This window comes from Megascapheus bottae, chromosome 3 (assembly GCF_031878675.1).
Source record: "Megascapheus bottae isolate mThoBot1 chromosome 3, mThoBot2.hap1, whole genome shotgun sequence".
Classification (NCBI taxonomy): domain Eukaryota; kingdom Metazoa; phylum Chordata; class Mammalia; order Rodentia; family Geomyidae; genus Megascapheus; species Megascapheus bottae.
This window is the reverse complement of record NC_143511.1, coordinates 50,602,533-50,613,913: the sequence shown is the minus strand read 5'-3', so window position 1 is coordinate 50,613,913 and position 11,381 is coordinate 50,602,533. Positions and strand designations below refer to the sequence as shown.

Genomic DNA, 11,381 nt, shown 5'->3' with positions numbered 1-11,381 from the left:
ATGTGTATTGGCCATTTTTATTTCCTCTTCAGAGAAGTCTTTCTTTAAGTGTTTAGGCCATTTGTTAATGGAATGGTTGTTTCTTTGTGGGTTTGTTCTAGAAGAGTTAATGTTTTGAGCTAGAAGTGTATTTTAGATATGAGGCCCTTGTCTATTGTATGGCTAGTGAAGATCTTCTCCCAATCAGTGGGCTTTTTATTTATCTTGCTAGCTATGTCCTTTGCCATACAGAAGCTCTGCAGTATAATGCAGTTCCATTTATCAAACCTTTCTTTGATTTATCATATTTCTGAGTCTTTATGAAGGAAATTTTGACCTGTACCAGGGAACTCTAGTGTTTTCCTATTCCTTTCTGTAATATTTTCAGGGTAATCTGGTTTTACCTCAATGACTTTGATCCATTTGGAATTGATTCTGGTGCAGGGTGACATATAAGGATCTAACTTCAGTTTTCTACATGTTTATAGTGAGTTCTGCCAGTACTGTTTGTTGAGAAGCTGTCGAACAACATCTTGTTAATTCATCCTGTTATTTTGGCTTCTTTATCAAAGATTAGGTGGCCATAGGTCTGCAAGTTCATTTCTGGTTCTTCTGTTCTATTCCACTGGACCTCAGGCTTGTTCTTGTGCCACCAGCAAGCTTGAAATAGAATTTGAAGTTTGATATTGATATTCCTCCAGCACTGTCACTTCCTGCTAAGCATTGTTTTTGCTATTCGGGGTCTTTTATTATACAGTATGAATTTTTGAATTGCTTCTTCTATTTCATTAAAGAATGCTATTGGGCTATTAATGGCTATTGCCTTGAATTTGTAGATAGCCTCTGGCAGTATTGTCATAATATGAATCCTCCCAATCCAGGAGCATGAAAGGTTTCTCCACTTAGATTTGTTTTCATTTCCTTTTCCATGGTTTTAAATTGTTCTTCATGTGATCCTTCACTACTTTGGTTAAGTTAAATCCTGGGTGTTTCAATTTTTTTCCAGTCTTGGGCCTTAGCGCTGTCCTTGGGCTTTCTCAAGGCTATAGCTCTACCACTGGAGCCACAGCATCATTTCCGGGTTTTTTCTATGTATATGGTACCGAGGAATCAAACCCGGGTCTTGGTGCATGCTAGGCAAGCCCTCTACCCCTAGGCCAAACTCCTGGCCCAGGATTTCAATTTTTTCATTCAGCTTGTCTACCAATAGTGTTTGTAGAGCATTTTGAGAACTACTCTAAGTTTACCATTGACTACTCTGATGCATGTTTATTTTGAGTGAGAGTTGCACTTCTTTGCCTTCCCATTTTTCTTTTGTTTCTATGGCTTGTTCAAATAAAAGCAAATCAAATAGCATACCAGAGCACAATTTTAGAGCAAGAACCAACCCCTTGCCCTGTACTTGCACAGATTTTAGAGGTTCATAATCATAGACAGATATTCTCCTATCTCTGCTTTTCTTTTCAGGAGTAAGGATTTACAAATCTGTCATGAGGTTTAAAGAAATCTGAACTGAAAGGATAACAGGATGAGCCACTTTGACAGAGTCAAAATGAATGAGATAGTCCTGCTTAACCTGACAAACAACCATGGGTCAATGGACTAAGGTAAACAAAGAAGGAGTGAAAGACCAGAATCAAGAGATATAATGAAAGGAGTAGGAATGGGGCCTAGTGGTAGTGTGCTTACCTAGCATGCCTGAAGCCCTGGGTTTGATTCCTCAGTACCACAAACATAGAAAAAAGCCAGACCTGGTGCTCAAGTGGTAGGGCACTAGCCCTAGGACAGTGCACAAGCCCTGAGTTCAAGCCCCAGGACTGGCAAAAAGAGAGAGACAGAGAGAATGAAATATAGGAGGAGAAAAGAAGAATAGAGGAATGCAGAGAAGGAAAGGAACAAAAGGAAGGAAATTAAGACCTAACTCAGAGAAAGAAAAAGGAAAAAATACAATGAAATAAAAATTAAACATTATATACAGATAAAGTAATAATACTAGAATTGAAAATACTAAGATTGAGAAATAGAGAATTGAGTAATGAAAATATAGCCTGAATTAAGTATGTACACAATGAAGGAGAAAGCCTAGTAATCACCGTCATCAGGCATCTAGGAATGAACAGAACAGCAATGAAGAAGAACAAAAACATTTTAATGGGGAAATAAAAAAATTAAATAAAGATAATTTTTAAAGTATAAAAAGTAAAGCTCAAGCCCAGGACTGGCAAAAAAATTTAAAAAATTTAAAAAAGATTCAATGGAATTTTACTTCTTTTACATTTTTTAGATTTTGGTCTTTCATCTTTTATTTTGGTATACATTTAAATAGGGATGTAGTATAGAAATACTCAAAGATAAAACCTCTTCTACATGAAAATATTGCTTCATTTCCAAACTGACATGAGTTTTTAGCTTACTTATGGCAACTCTTGCCATAAGTAATCTGTTCTGTTCCAGCATTGTAAGCCATTTTTCTGTTTTATTGATCAATTTTCCATATGTGATTCATAAGCACATGGGGCTTGAGGCCATTGAGTTTATTTGATTCTGTCACATACTCATGGTTCCCATTCCACCTTGACCTTGACGCTTCAATCCAGCCTCCCTTCCTGCCTGCAGCAACACAGGTCTTGTCCCTTGTGCTTGTACCTTAGAATTTACCAAATATAACCATTTTTCGTGTTTTTTCCCTGCTATAAAGCTCCCCACCACCAGCCTTTCTACTTTCTTCCCCTCCCCACAAACCAAAAGCAAATAGAATTCAACCTGAGGATCAACTCTCCCTGCTCCAATATTCTAGGTCCAGTACCTCATGCACTAGATCTAAATGTGGGTCTTGCATGTAAACTATGCCTTTGACAAAGACTGATGAAGTGAATGCTTGTAAAAATCTATTTTCTGGAGTATTTTGGCATCATCTTAACAAAAAGAAAGTATGTGGGTTTCATTTACAATTGTGATGACCAGGAGGCACCTTTAGAATTTCATGAGTTTTCCAAATATGACTTCCTTCTCACAGGGTAGTTCACCTACATGCCTCCTGGGTAGTAATTTAAATGAGTAATAAGCAAAACCAAAAACTGAGTCAAAAGTATTACCAGATATCAAATCAGAAAAGTTGACTAGATTTTTCAATTATTTGTCTTTGTTTTACTTGCTGTTTTCTTTGCTTCCTTTTTGTTTTTTTCTTTTTCTTTGTTGTTCTTGTTTTCTCTGCCAGTACCAGGCTTAAACTCAGGGCTATGAGCTGCTTTGGCTTGTTTGTTCACAGATGCCCATTTGAGCCATACTTCCAGCCTAGCTTTTCATTTATCTCTGTTAGATGGAGATAAGGTCTCATGGACTTTTCAGCCCAAGCTGGTTTTGAGCACCTGTCTAATATAATTTCTTATCCCAACTTCCCATTCAAATATTGCATAAAGTAAGAAATTTTCTTTTCAAAACCTAGTCTATATATCCTGTTTTATTTGCTTCATAACCATTCTATTGATTTCCCAAAAAAAAGCAATTCGTTGGATATAAATTACATATCTAAATACTGGCTATGTAACTGTGACAGTATTCATAGCTAACAGTTACTGTATTACTAATTTTGATATTGGCTTGCTACTGTTTTTCTTACAGCTTAAGGTGTATTATTAGGTTGTTTATTTGATATCCTTCTAATTTTCTGATCTAGGAGGTCATGACTACAAAATTCTCGGTGACACTTATGATTTGTTCCACAGGTTGTAGTATATTGTATTTTCATTTCTTAATTTATTTCCTTACTTCTTCAATGACCCACAAATTCTTCATTGATCAGGGCTGGGAGTTTGGCCTAGTGTTAGAGTGTATGCCTAGCATGCAGGAAGACCAGGGTTCAATTTCTGGGTACCACATACAGAGGGGGAAAAAAGCCAGAAGTGGTGCTGAGGCTCAAGTGGTAGAGCGCTAGCCTTGAGAAAGTTCAAGGACAGTGCTCAGGCCCTGAGCTCAAGCCCAGGACTGGCAAAAAAAAAAAAAAACACTGATCAGTTTCCATGAACTTAAATGATTTTTTTAGTTTTTCTTGCCATTGTTCCAATTTTATTCCTTATGACTGATAGGATACAAGTTCTTTATTTCATATTATCTTAATTTGATGAGATTTGCTTTATGCTCTAAATTGTGACTTATTTTGGAGAAAATTTCCGAGGTGGCAGCTAAGAAAAAATGTTTATCCTGCTGCTATAAGGTGAAATACTCTAGAAGTGTCTGTTAAATCCAGTTTTTCAACAGTATTGTTTCATTCTGGGACACCTTTGCTGAGTCTTTGCTTTGTTGAAACTTGATCTGAATGGTTTAAAGTCAGAACTAAATGAAAATCTATGAGGGTTTATTTTAAGTGTTTATGGCTATTTTTCCTTCAAAAATTTAATCACAAAGTGACTAAATTTCCTGTCATTACATAATAAAACATTTTTACAAAGAAACTAGAATTTTTTTGTATCTATCTAATGATTTGTGCTTGTGTATTTATTACCATTGCTCAAAAATGCATAAGAGAAGCCTTTAAAACCTATATAGTATAAAACAAATTCACTCTTCTCTAAACTCACATAAATTCTTTAGCCACCTTTGAAACCTATTCCAATATCCTTTATCTTCCTTAAACCTGGTCATTGAGCTATTGTCTCCTAAAAAGAAATTTATTCATTAAAAATGGAAGCATTCACTTTCTTAGGTGATAAATTCTAGTTTATTAACAAGACATCAATTAATAGGTTTCCATAATATCAGTAATGAGATTAAGGGATATTAACTCTTATCACAATGCTGTCAATAAAAAGATCATGTGATAATAGAACAAGAAACAAGTGCTTCAAAGAATAGTAGGGCACTTATCACCTTGGATTTTAATGGAGTTATAAAATGCTCTAGCTATATTATGCATGCTTTTCCAAATGTATAACAAATAAGTGTGTCTCTCATTGATTGTATGCCTAATGAAAAAAGTAACATGACTTTCTGAACTAACAATAAATTGCTTACTGATCTCCTATAGCTAATTTTATATGTCAACTTGACTAGATTATGATGACAACTATTTGGTCAAATACCAGTCAAAATATTATCTCTTAGGTATAATTAACATTTAATCAATAGACTTCAAAGAAAGCAGATTATTCTCTATATCTTGGTAGACAGAACCCACTTATGCCCAAAGGCCACAAAAGACAAATTTTCAGAACAAAACGGAATTTATCTTAAGACAGCAACATAGAAATCCAGCCTGAGTTATCCAGTTTGCTGCCATCTAAAATTCAGACCCAATGCTAATACAATTCATCTGAGATGCAAATCTTCACAATCATGTGAACCAGGGGTGTGTGTGTGTGTGTGTGTGTGTGTGTGTGTGTGTGTGTGTGTGTGTGTGTGTCCTATTTTTTTTCTGTTTCTCTATCTACACTCTTATACCACCTGAGAATATCTCCTAGATTGTAGTGAATGAAAAGCAAATGACTCTCTTTCCTTTAAGCATATGATTTTTCCAAATTCATATTTTGAAGATCTGTAAATAGCAGACATTTTCTGTCACTTGCTTGTTTATAACTCACAAATTATTCTTAATACCCAGAATCCTTAGCATGGTCTACAAGGTCCCATGTGATCTGCCCCAGAGAGGAGAGTCATCTAACAGAATTTCTGTCATCAGGCCTTTGAACAAATCACTTCCTACTGCTGGCTGTGAACTAGTGGAACAAAAGGCACCTCAGACTGCACTTATGTCCACAGAGTTAAAGCAGCTGGAAAATGGTGCCCTTCATCAGGAGAGCAGGGTTTTGAGGTGGAGTATCCTTTGCCTTTCTAGGTGGTTCTATTCAGTCAACTAGAGACCAACCTCAGAATAAGAATCACTGCATTTAAAAAATGCCAGTGCTGGGGCCAGCACTTTGGCCTAGTGGTAGAGTGCTTGCCTACCATGCACGAAGACCAGGGTTCAATTCCCCGGTACCACATACATACAAAAATACCAGAAGTGGTGCTGAGGCTCAAGTCATAGAGCTCTAGCCTTGAGAAAGTCCAAGGACAGTGCTCAGACTCTGAGCTCAAACCCGGGACTGGCAAAAAAAAAAAAAAAAATGTAGGTGCGTAATGAGAAGCTTTAGTCCTTAAGTCATTAGTGTTCATTTTCCTAACTTCCGTCTTCTAAACTTCATTTATCATGAATGTTGACATTCATGACCATGCATTATTATATAGGTCAGTCTTATGTCCTAAAGTCTACACCTTGGTCACTTTAATGGAATTGAGAAACACCAAGGGCGTTTGATCAAATAGGAAGGTTATCTTGTCCCCAGCAGCAGCACATTTGAAAAATTATCTTTTAAGTTTCAGATCCAAAGATGCATGTGCTTTGCACTTGCTTTATTTCCTTCCATTTGAATTGAAAATGTTTTCTGAAACACTCCAATAATATGAAAATAATGTTGCCTTGTAGAATGTACTACGCCCTGTCCACTGACTTCCCATTGTATTCCTTGAATAATATGACCATGTGGATTGTCCCTTTCTCCAAATTGTATCACTCAGCAGCATATCCCACATCTATCTAATACTTCTGCTGTCAACATAGTTCTAACGTTGAGATCATCATGTTCTCACACTTCATGGAACAGTGCAATGTTTATCTTTTGAGCAATATGTTAATAAAGTGTCACATTGCAGAAGAAAATTTTATAGGAAGACTAGGCAGTAAGTGGACATGTGGGAAGTTGCAGTGTACCATCAGGCTAGTTACACTATTTTAACTCAAGAACAAAAACATATGCAAACCCATGTCTGTGTATTTACACACCCACACCCACATATGCACACAATCCACCAGCATAACAATAATGAAAAGTAACAGACTACATAATATTAGTCATTTATAATAAGATGGTTGAATTAAGAAGAATTTATGTCATGTAGCTATAAGTATGAAATGTATAAACAGAAGGAAGAAGATTCAGAAAAAGTGAAGTAAAAAGCAAGAAGTGGTCACTGTATCTCATGTATCATCCAAGGGGGAAGTGCCTTGAACTTTGAGCTTGGAAATTTTATTGCATTAGGCAAATAAAAAACATAATAGCTTGACTCATGCAATTCCTATCCCATGTCAAAAATATCTAAGCATTCTACATTTTATGGTTCGATATTCTTTATAGAACAAGTAACTCTCCATAAGGGCATTGAGGCACAGTTTAATTAAGCTATTTGCATAAGCCAAGAGTGAAACTGGACTTGATTCTAGATAACATGATTACTGGAATCAGTTCTCCAATATTAGAATACAGTAAAAGTGGGAAAGACTGTTTCCCTTTATTTTTGGGAAGAGAAAGGAGAAAACCTACATTTGTTGAGAATTGTTCATTTGTGGGGGTCGTGCCAGGAAGTGTATACACAGTGTGCTAGAAATAACACTGTGAGGCAAATCTTATCCCCTTTTTGAAAGGGAGAAACTAAGCCCAAGGAAATTAGTGGAGAACCAACAAGCTTTCTTAGGGATCATTAAGAATTTGTTACAGTATCTTACCTTGATATCTGATATATTGTATATACAGTTATTTGTTTATTTGAAATAGGAAAGGGAAGGGGAAAAGCAAGATGAGGGGAGGAGGTGGAGGTAAAGAAATGGGGACAAAAACATGAGAAGGGGTATCCATGTGTGTGAAGTAATGCACCTTTTTTGATATTCTTTTTTTCATATATTTTATTGTAATTAATAGAAGGGTTACATTATATTCACCAGACAGAAGGTGCATTATTTCACATACATTGATACCCTTTCTCATGTCTTGGTCCCCATTTCCCTTCCTCCCATCCCCTCCCCTCATATTGTTTTCCCCCCTTCTCTATCCAGTTTCAAATAACCAAATAAGCAAGTAATGTACTTTCTATCTGGTGAATATAACTGTAACCTTTCTATTAATTACAATAAAAAATTTAAAGAATTTATCTAAATCAAAGTCAGCATATTTGTTCTCTTCTATGCTTCCTGAAGAAAAGTAACAAACAAATCTAGTATCCTAAACTGACCCTAGCAAGAAGACCCAATCTTGAGATTGTGATCCAATCTCAACTAACGTAATACACATATGCTTGTATGTGAGCGTGCGCGCGCGCACACACACACACACACACACACACACACACACACACACACACACGACAATTAATTCAGCTCTCTTGTGAAACAGTCAAATAAAGTTGACAAGGACTCAATTTATTAGATCCTGCTCTGCTGGTCATGTGAGACAGCAAAGAGCTTACTATTTGGTGGAAAGTATATCTCCAAATTTACAGAATTAAGCATATTTTCATTCCTTCAACTCTTCAGCAACCTAAGGACTCATTTAGTATATAAGACAGAAAGTCCAAAGTTAAAACAGCAGTCAAAGCCAGATTAACGTCCGTGAAGCTCTCCAAGCTTGATTGTCCATTGATCTTTATTTTAAATAAATTTATATTTTCTAATTACAAAAGTAAAATAAAGTATACCTCATATAATGATCTACAGGAAAGTAAAAAACACTGTTAGACTTCAAAATTCACCAAATTTACTATAGGCTAGTAATCATGTTAATGTCTATGACTGAGATAGTATTTCCTAATGCATTTCATATCATATTTAGATCACATTATGTACACATTATGGGATTGTTTTTTCACTTAATATTTCCTCCTAAGAATTTTTGTTACTAAATATTCTTTTGAAATTTAAAGTCCATATAACCTATACAATATAAATCTATAGTAGAGACACACCACGTTACACCATCTATTTTTGAATAGTAATTGTTAACCAGATTTCATTCAGAATTATAAACCAAAGAGATTAGGTTGAAAGAATACCAGCCTCATTAACTCTAAAAAGTAGATGAATTGAGAGTCTGTTTTTGTCTTGTTTTGGTTTTTCTAATTTATTCATTTTTCTTTTATTATTTTTTGTAAAGGTTATTACAGAGTTGTTTGTTTTTTGCAATAAGGTTTATCTCCTTGTCTAGACATGCACATGGATCATGATCCTCCTATTTTATATTTCCTGCTGTACCTAGAATCATAGGCATGATCCCCCTATACCCCTTACTCCTTCCATGGGAGTCTCGAGGAGTCTCAAGGACTCTTCTACCTGGACCAGGCTGGGACAGCAAGCTTCCTATTTCAGTATCCCTCCATCGAGCTCTTGGATGAGAAGCGTTCTCAAGGGGATGCCTGAGATAGCTACAAATCATAATCTTCCCAGTTTTAGATTCCCATGTAGCTAGGAGTACAGGTGTGAGCCATAGGGACCTGGCTTAAATGAATTGTTTTAAAAATGAAAATCTTAGCACAGCATGGGTGGTTCATGCCAATAATCCTAACTACTCAGGATCATGGTTCAAAGTAAGCTGGGGACATGAGATTCATGAGATTCATCTCCAATTAATCACCAAAGAGCCAGAAGTGGAGCTGTGGCTCACAGAATAGAGTGTGAGTTTTGAGAAAGAAAAGGAAAGGGGAAAAAGCTTAAGACAATGCCCAGGCACTGAGTCAAGCCCCACGACCAGCAAAAACTAAATAAAAACCTTAGTCTACTACATCTCCCTTCCCCCATCCCCAAAACTAAATCTTCTGGATAATTTTTGGAAGTAGAAACTCCTAGTTATGAAACAAAGGGATAAACACACCCACATCTGGTGCCTTGTGGTCATTCTCATATATTCATTCAGATCTCTCAGCACCAGCAATCCACATACTCACAAGCTATCCTTTGCAAAAGCAGTGCATGACAGGCCTTATAACAATCAGCAGCAACAGCAGCTGGGAAGAGAAAACAAAGGGACAGAATTACGATGCCTTCAAAGTAAGATTTAACAGAAAAAATTCCTAATTTAATAAGCACTATCTTCCTTGTGCTACAAAGAGTTAGTAGAATAAAATTGGGGATTTTGTTGTTTAAACTCAATATTTGTTCAGGATGGATTTAATCAGTCCACCACTGTGCTCAAGACAGATTATATAGCTAATTATGATTCCCCCCCCCCCATTTTTTGTGCCAGTCCTGGGGCTTGAATTCAGGGCCTGAGCACTGCCCGTGGGCTTTTTCCTCAAAGCTAGCACTCTGCCACTTGAGCCACAGCACCACTTCTAGCTTTTTCTATGTATGTGGTACCAAGGAATTGAACCAAGGTCTTTCTGCATGCTAGGCAAGCACTCTACCACTAGGCCAAACTCCCAGCCCACACCCCCCATTTTTAAGATAGAATGCTTGGTGTCTATGTGGCATTTCTGCTGTTGTTGTCATTCCACCATCCTCCTCCTCCAAATGTCTTTAGCCAAGCTTTCTTAGAATTCAGAAATCAGTCTTCTAATTACCTCTGATATACCTTTTGTAACTACAATTAACTTTCAGACAAAATCATTTATAAAAAAGGGGGTGTGAATCAAAGGAGGATATGTGAAAAGGGCCTCATTGGTCTTTGGAGTCAAATAGTGCCGGCTTCCACTTATCACCTAATTATTTACTCTCGGTTCAATTCAAGACACATTGAATTCTCTGGTTCCTCTTCTGGAAAAAAAAATGCTATCATCACATTTATCTGAGAAAGCGGCCACATGAATCAAGTGAGGATAATGCTAGCCTAAGCAAAAGCCTCACCTTACTAGAATATATACATTGGTAGTTACAATTACAGTATAAAGAAAGAGACCTTCCAAGTGGAGCAATGTTTACCCATGCCTATTTGCAGCTGTTTCATTATTGCCTAGGGTAACTTTCTCTATTGCCAGAATCAGTATCAGGATTGATCATTGAATTTTCAATATGAATCTTTAGTGACCAGCATGTTTCACATGGAAGACTATGGTCTTTAATTTATGAAAGAGTAAGGTCACCAGAGGAATATTTAAGAGATATAAAATGACTCTATAACCTGATTTAGCCAGCAGGAAGATTGCACAACTGTAATTCACAGGCACAAGCACACACGCCCACGCACCCAGGAAGTTCAGGGGTCTGTGAAAGTCAGTAGCTTATCTATTATGTACACTCAGGAGCTGTAAACAAGACTATGTGAGGACTCAGCTAGAATGCTTCCTCTGAGTCAGTATTAAACAAACTTCCGAACCGTTAAGGAAGGAAATAAAGCCACTGTACCCCTGAAGCCACCCACAACAGTGTGCCAGGGATTATGGGTTGTTTTCATTATCTAGTCAGGAACTGATGCAATAACGAAGGCAGATTTTGTAAATTTTTTTTGCCAGTCCTGGGGCTTGAACTCAGGGCCTAAGCACTGTCTTTGGGCTTTTTTCCTCAAGGCTAGCACTCTGCCACTTGAGCCACAGCACCATTTCTGGCTTTTTCTATGTATATGGTACCGAGGAATCGAACCTGGGTCTTCATGCATGCTAGGCGAGCA

The 11,381-nt window shown here is 36.9% G+C and overlaps 1 long non-coding RNA gene across 1 annotated transcript in view; it reads right to left on the bottom strand.

The window, feature by feature from the left end:
* Nucleotides 1-9,758: 9,758 nt before the first annotated feature.
* Nucleotides 9,759-11,381, bottom strand: part of LOC150065478 (uncharacterized) — a 118,330-nt gene continuing 116,707 nt past the window's right edge. Inside the window, exon 3 of the long non-coding RNA XR_016534778.1 lies at nt 9,759-9,783. This is a non-coding gene — a long non-coding RNA (uncharacterized LOC150065478). The remainder of the gene's footprint in view (nt 9,784-11,381) is intronic.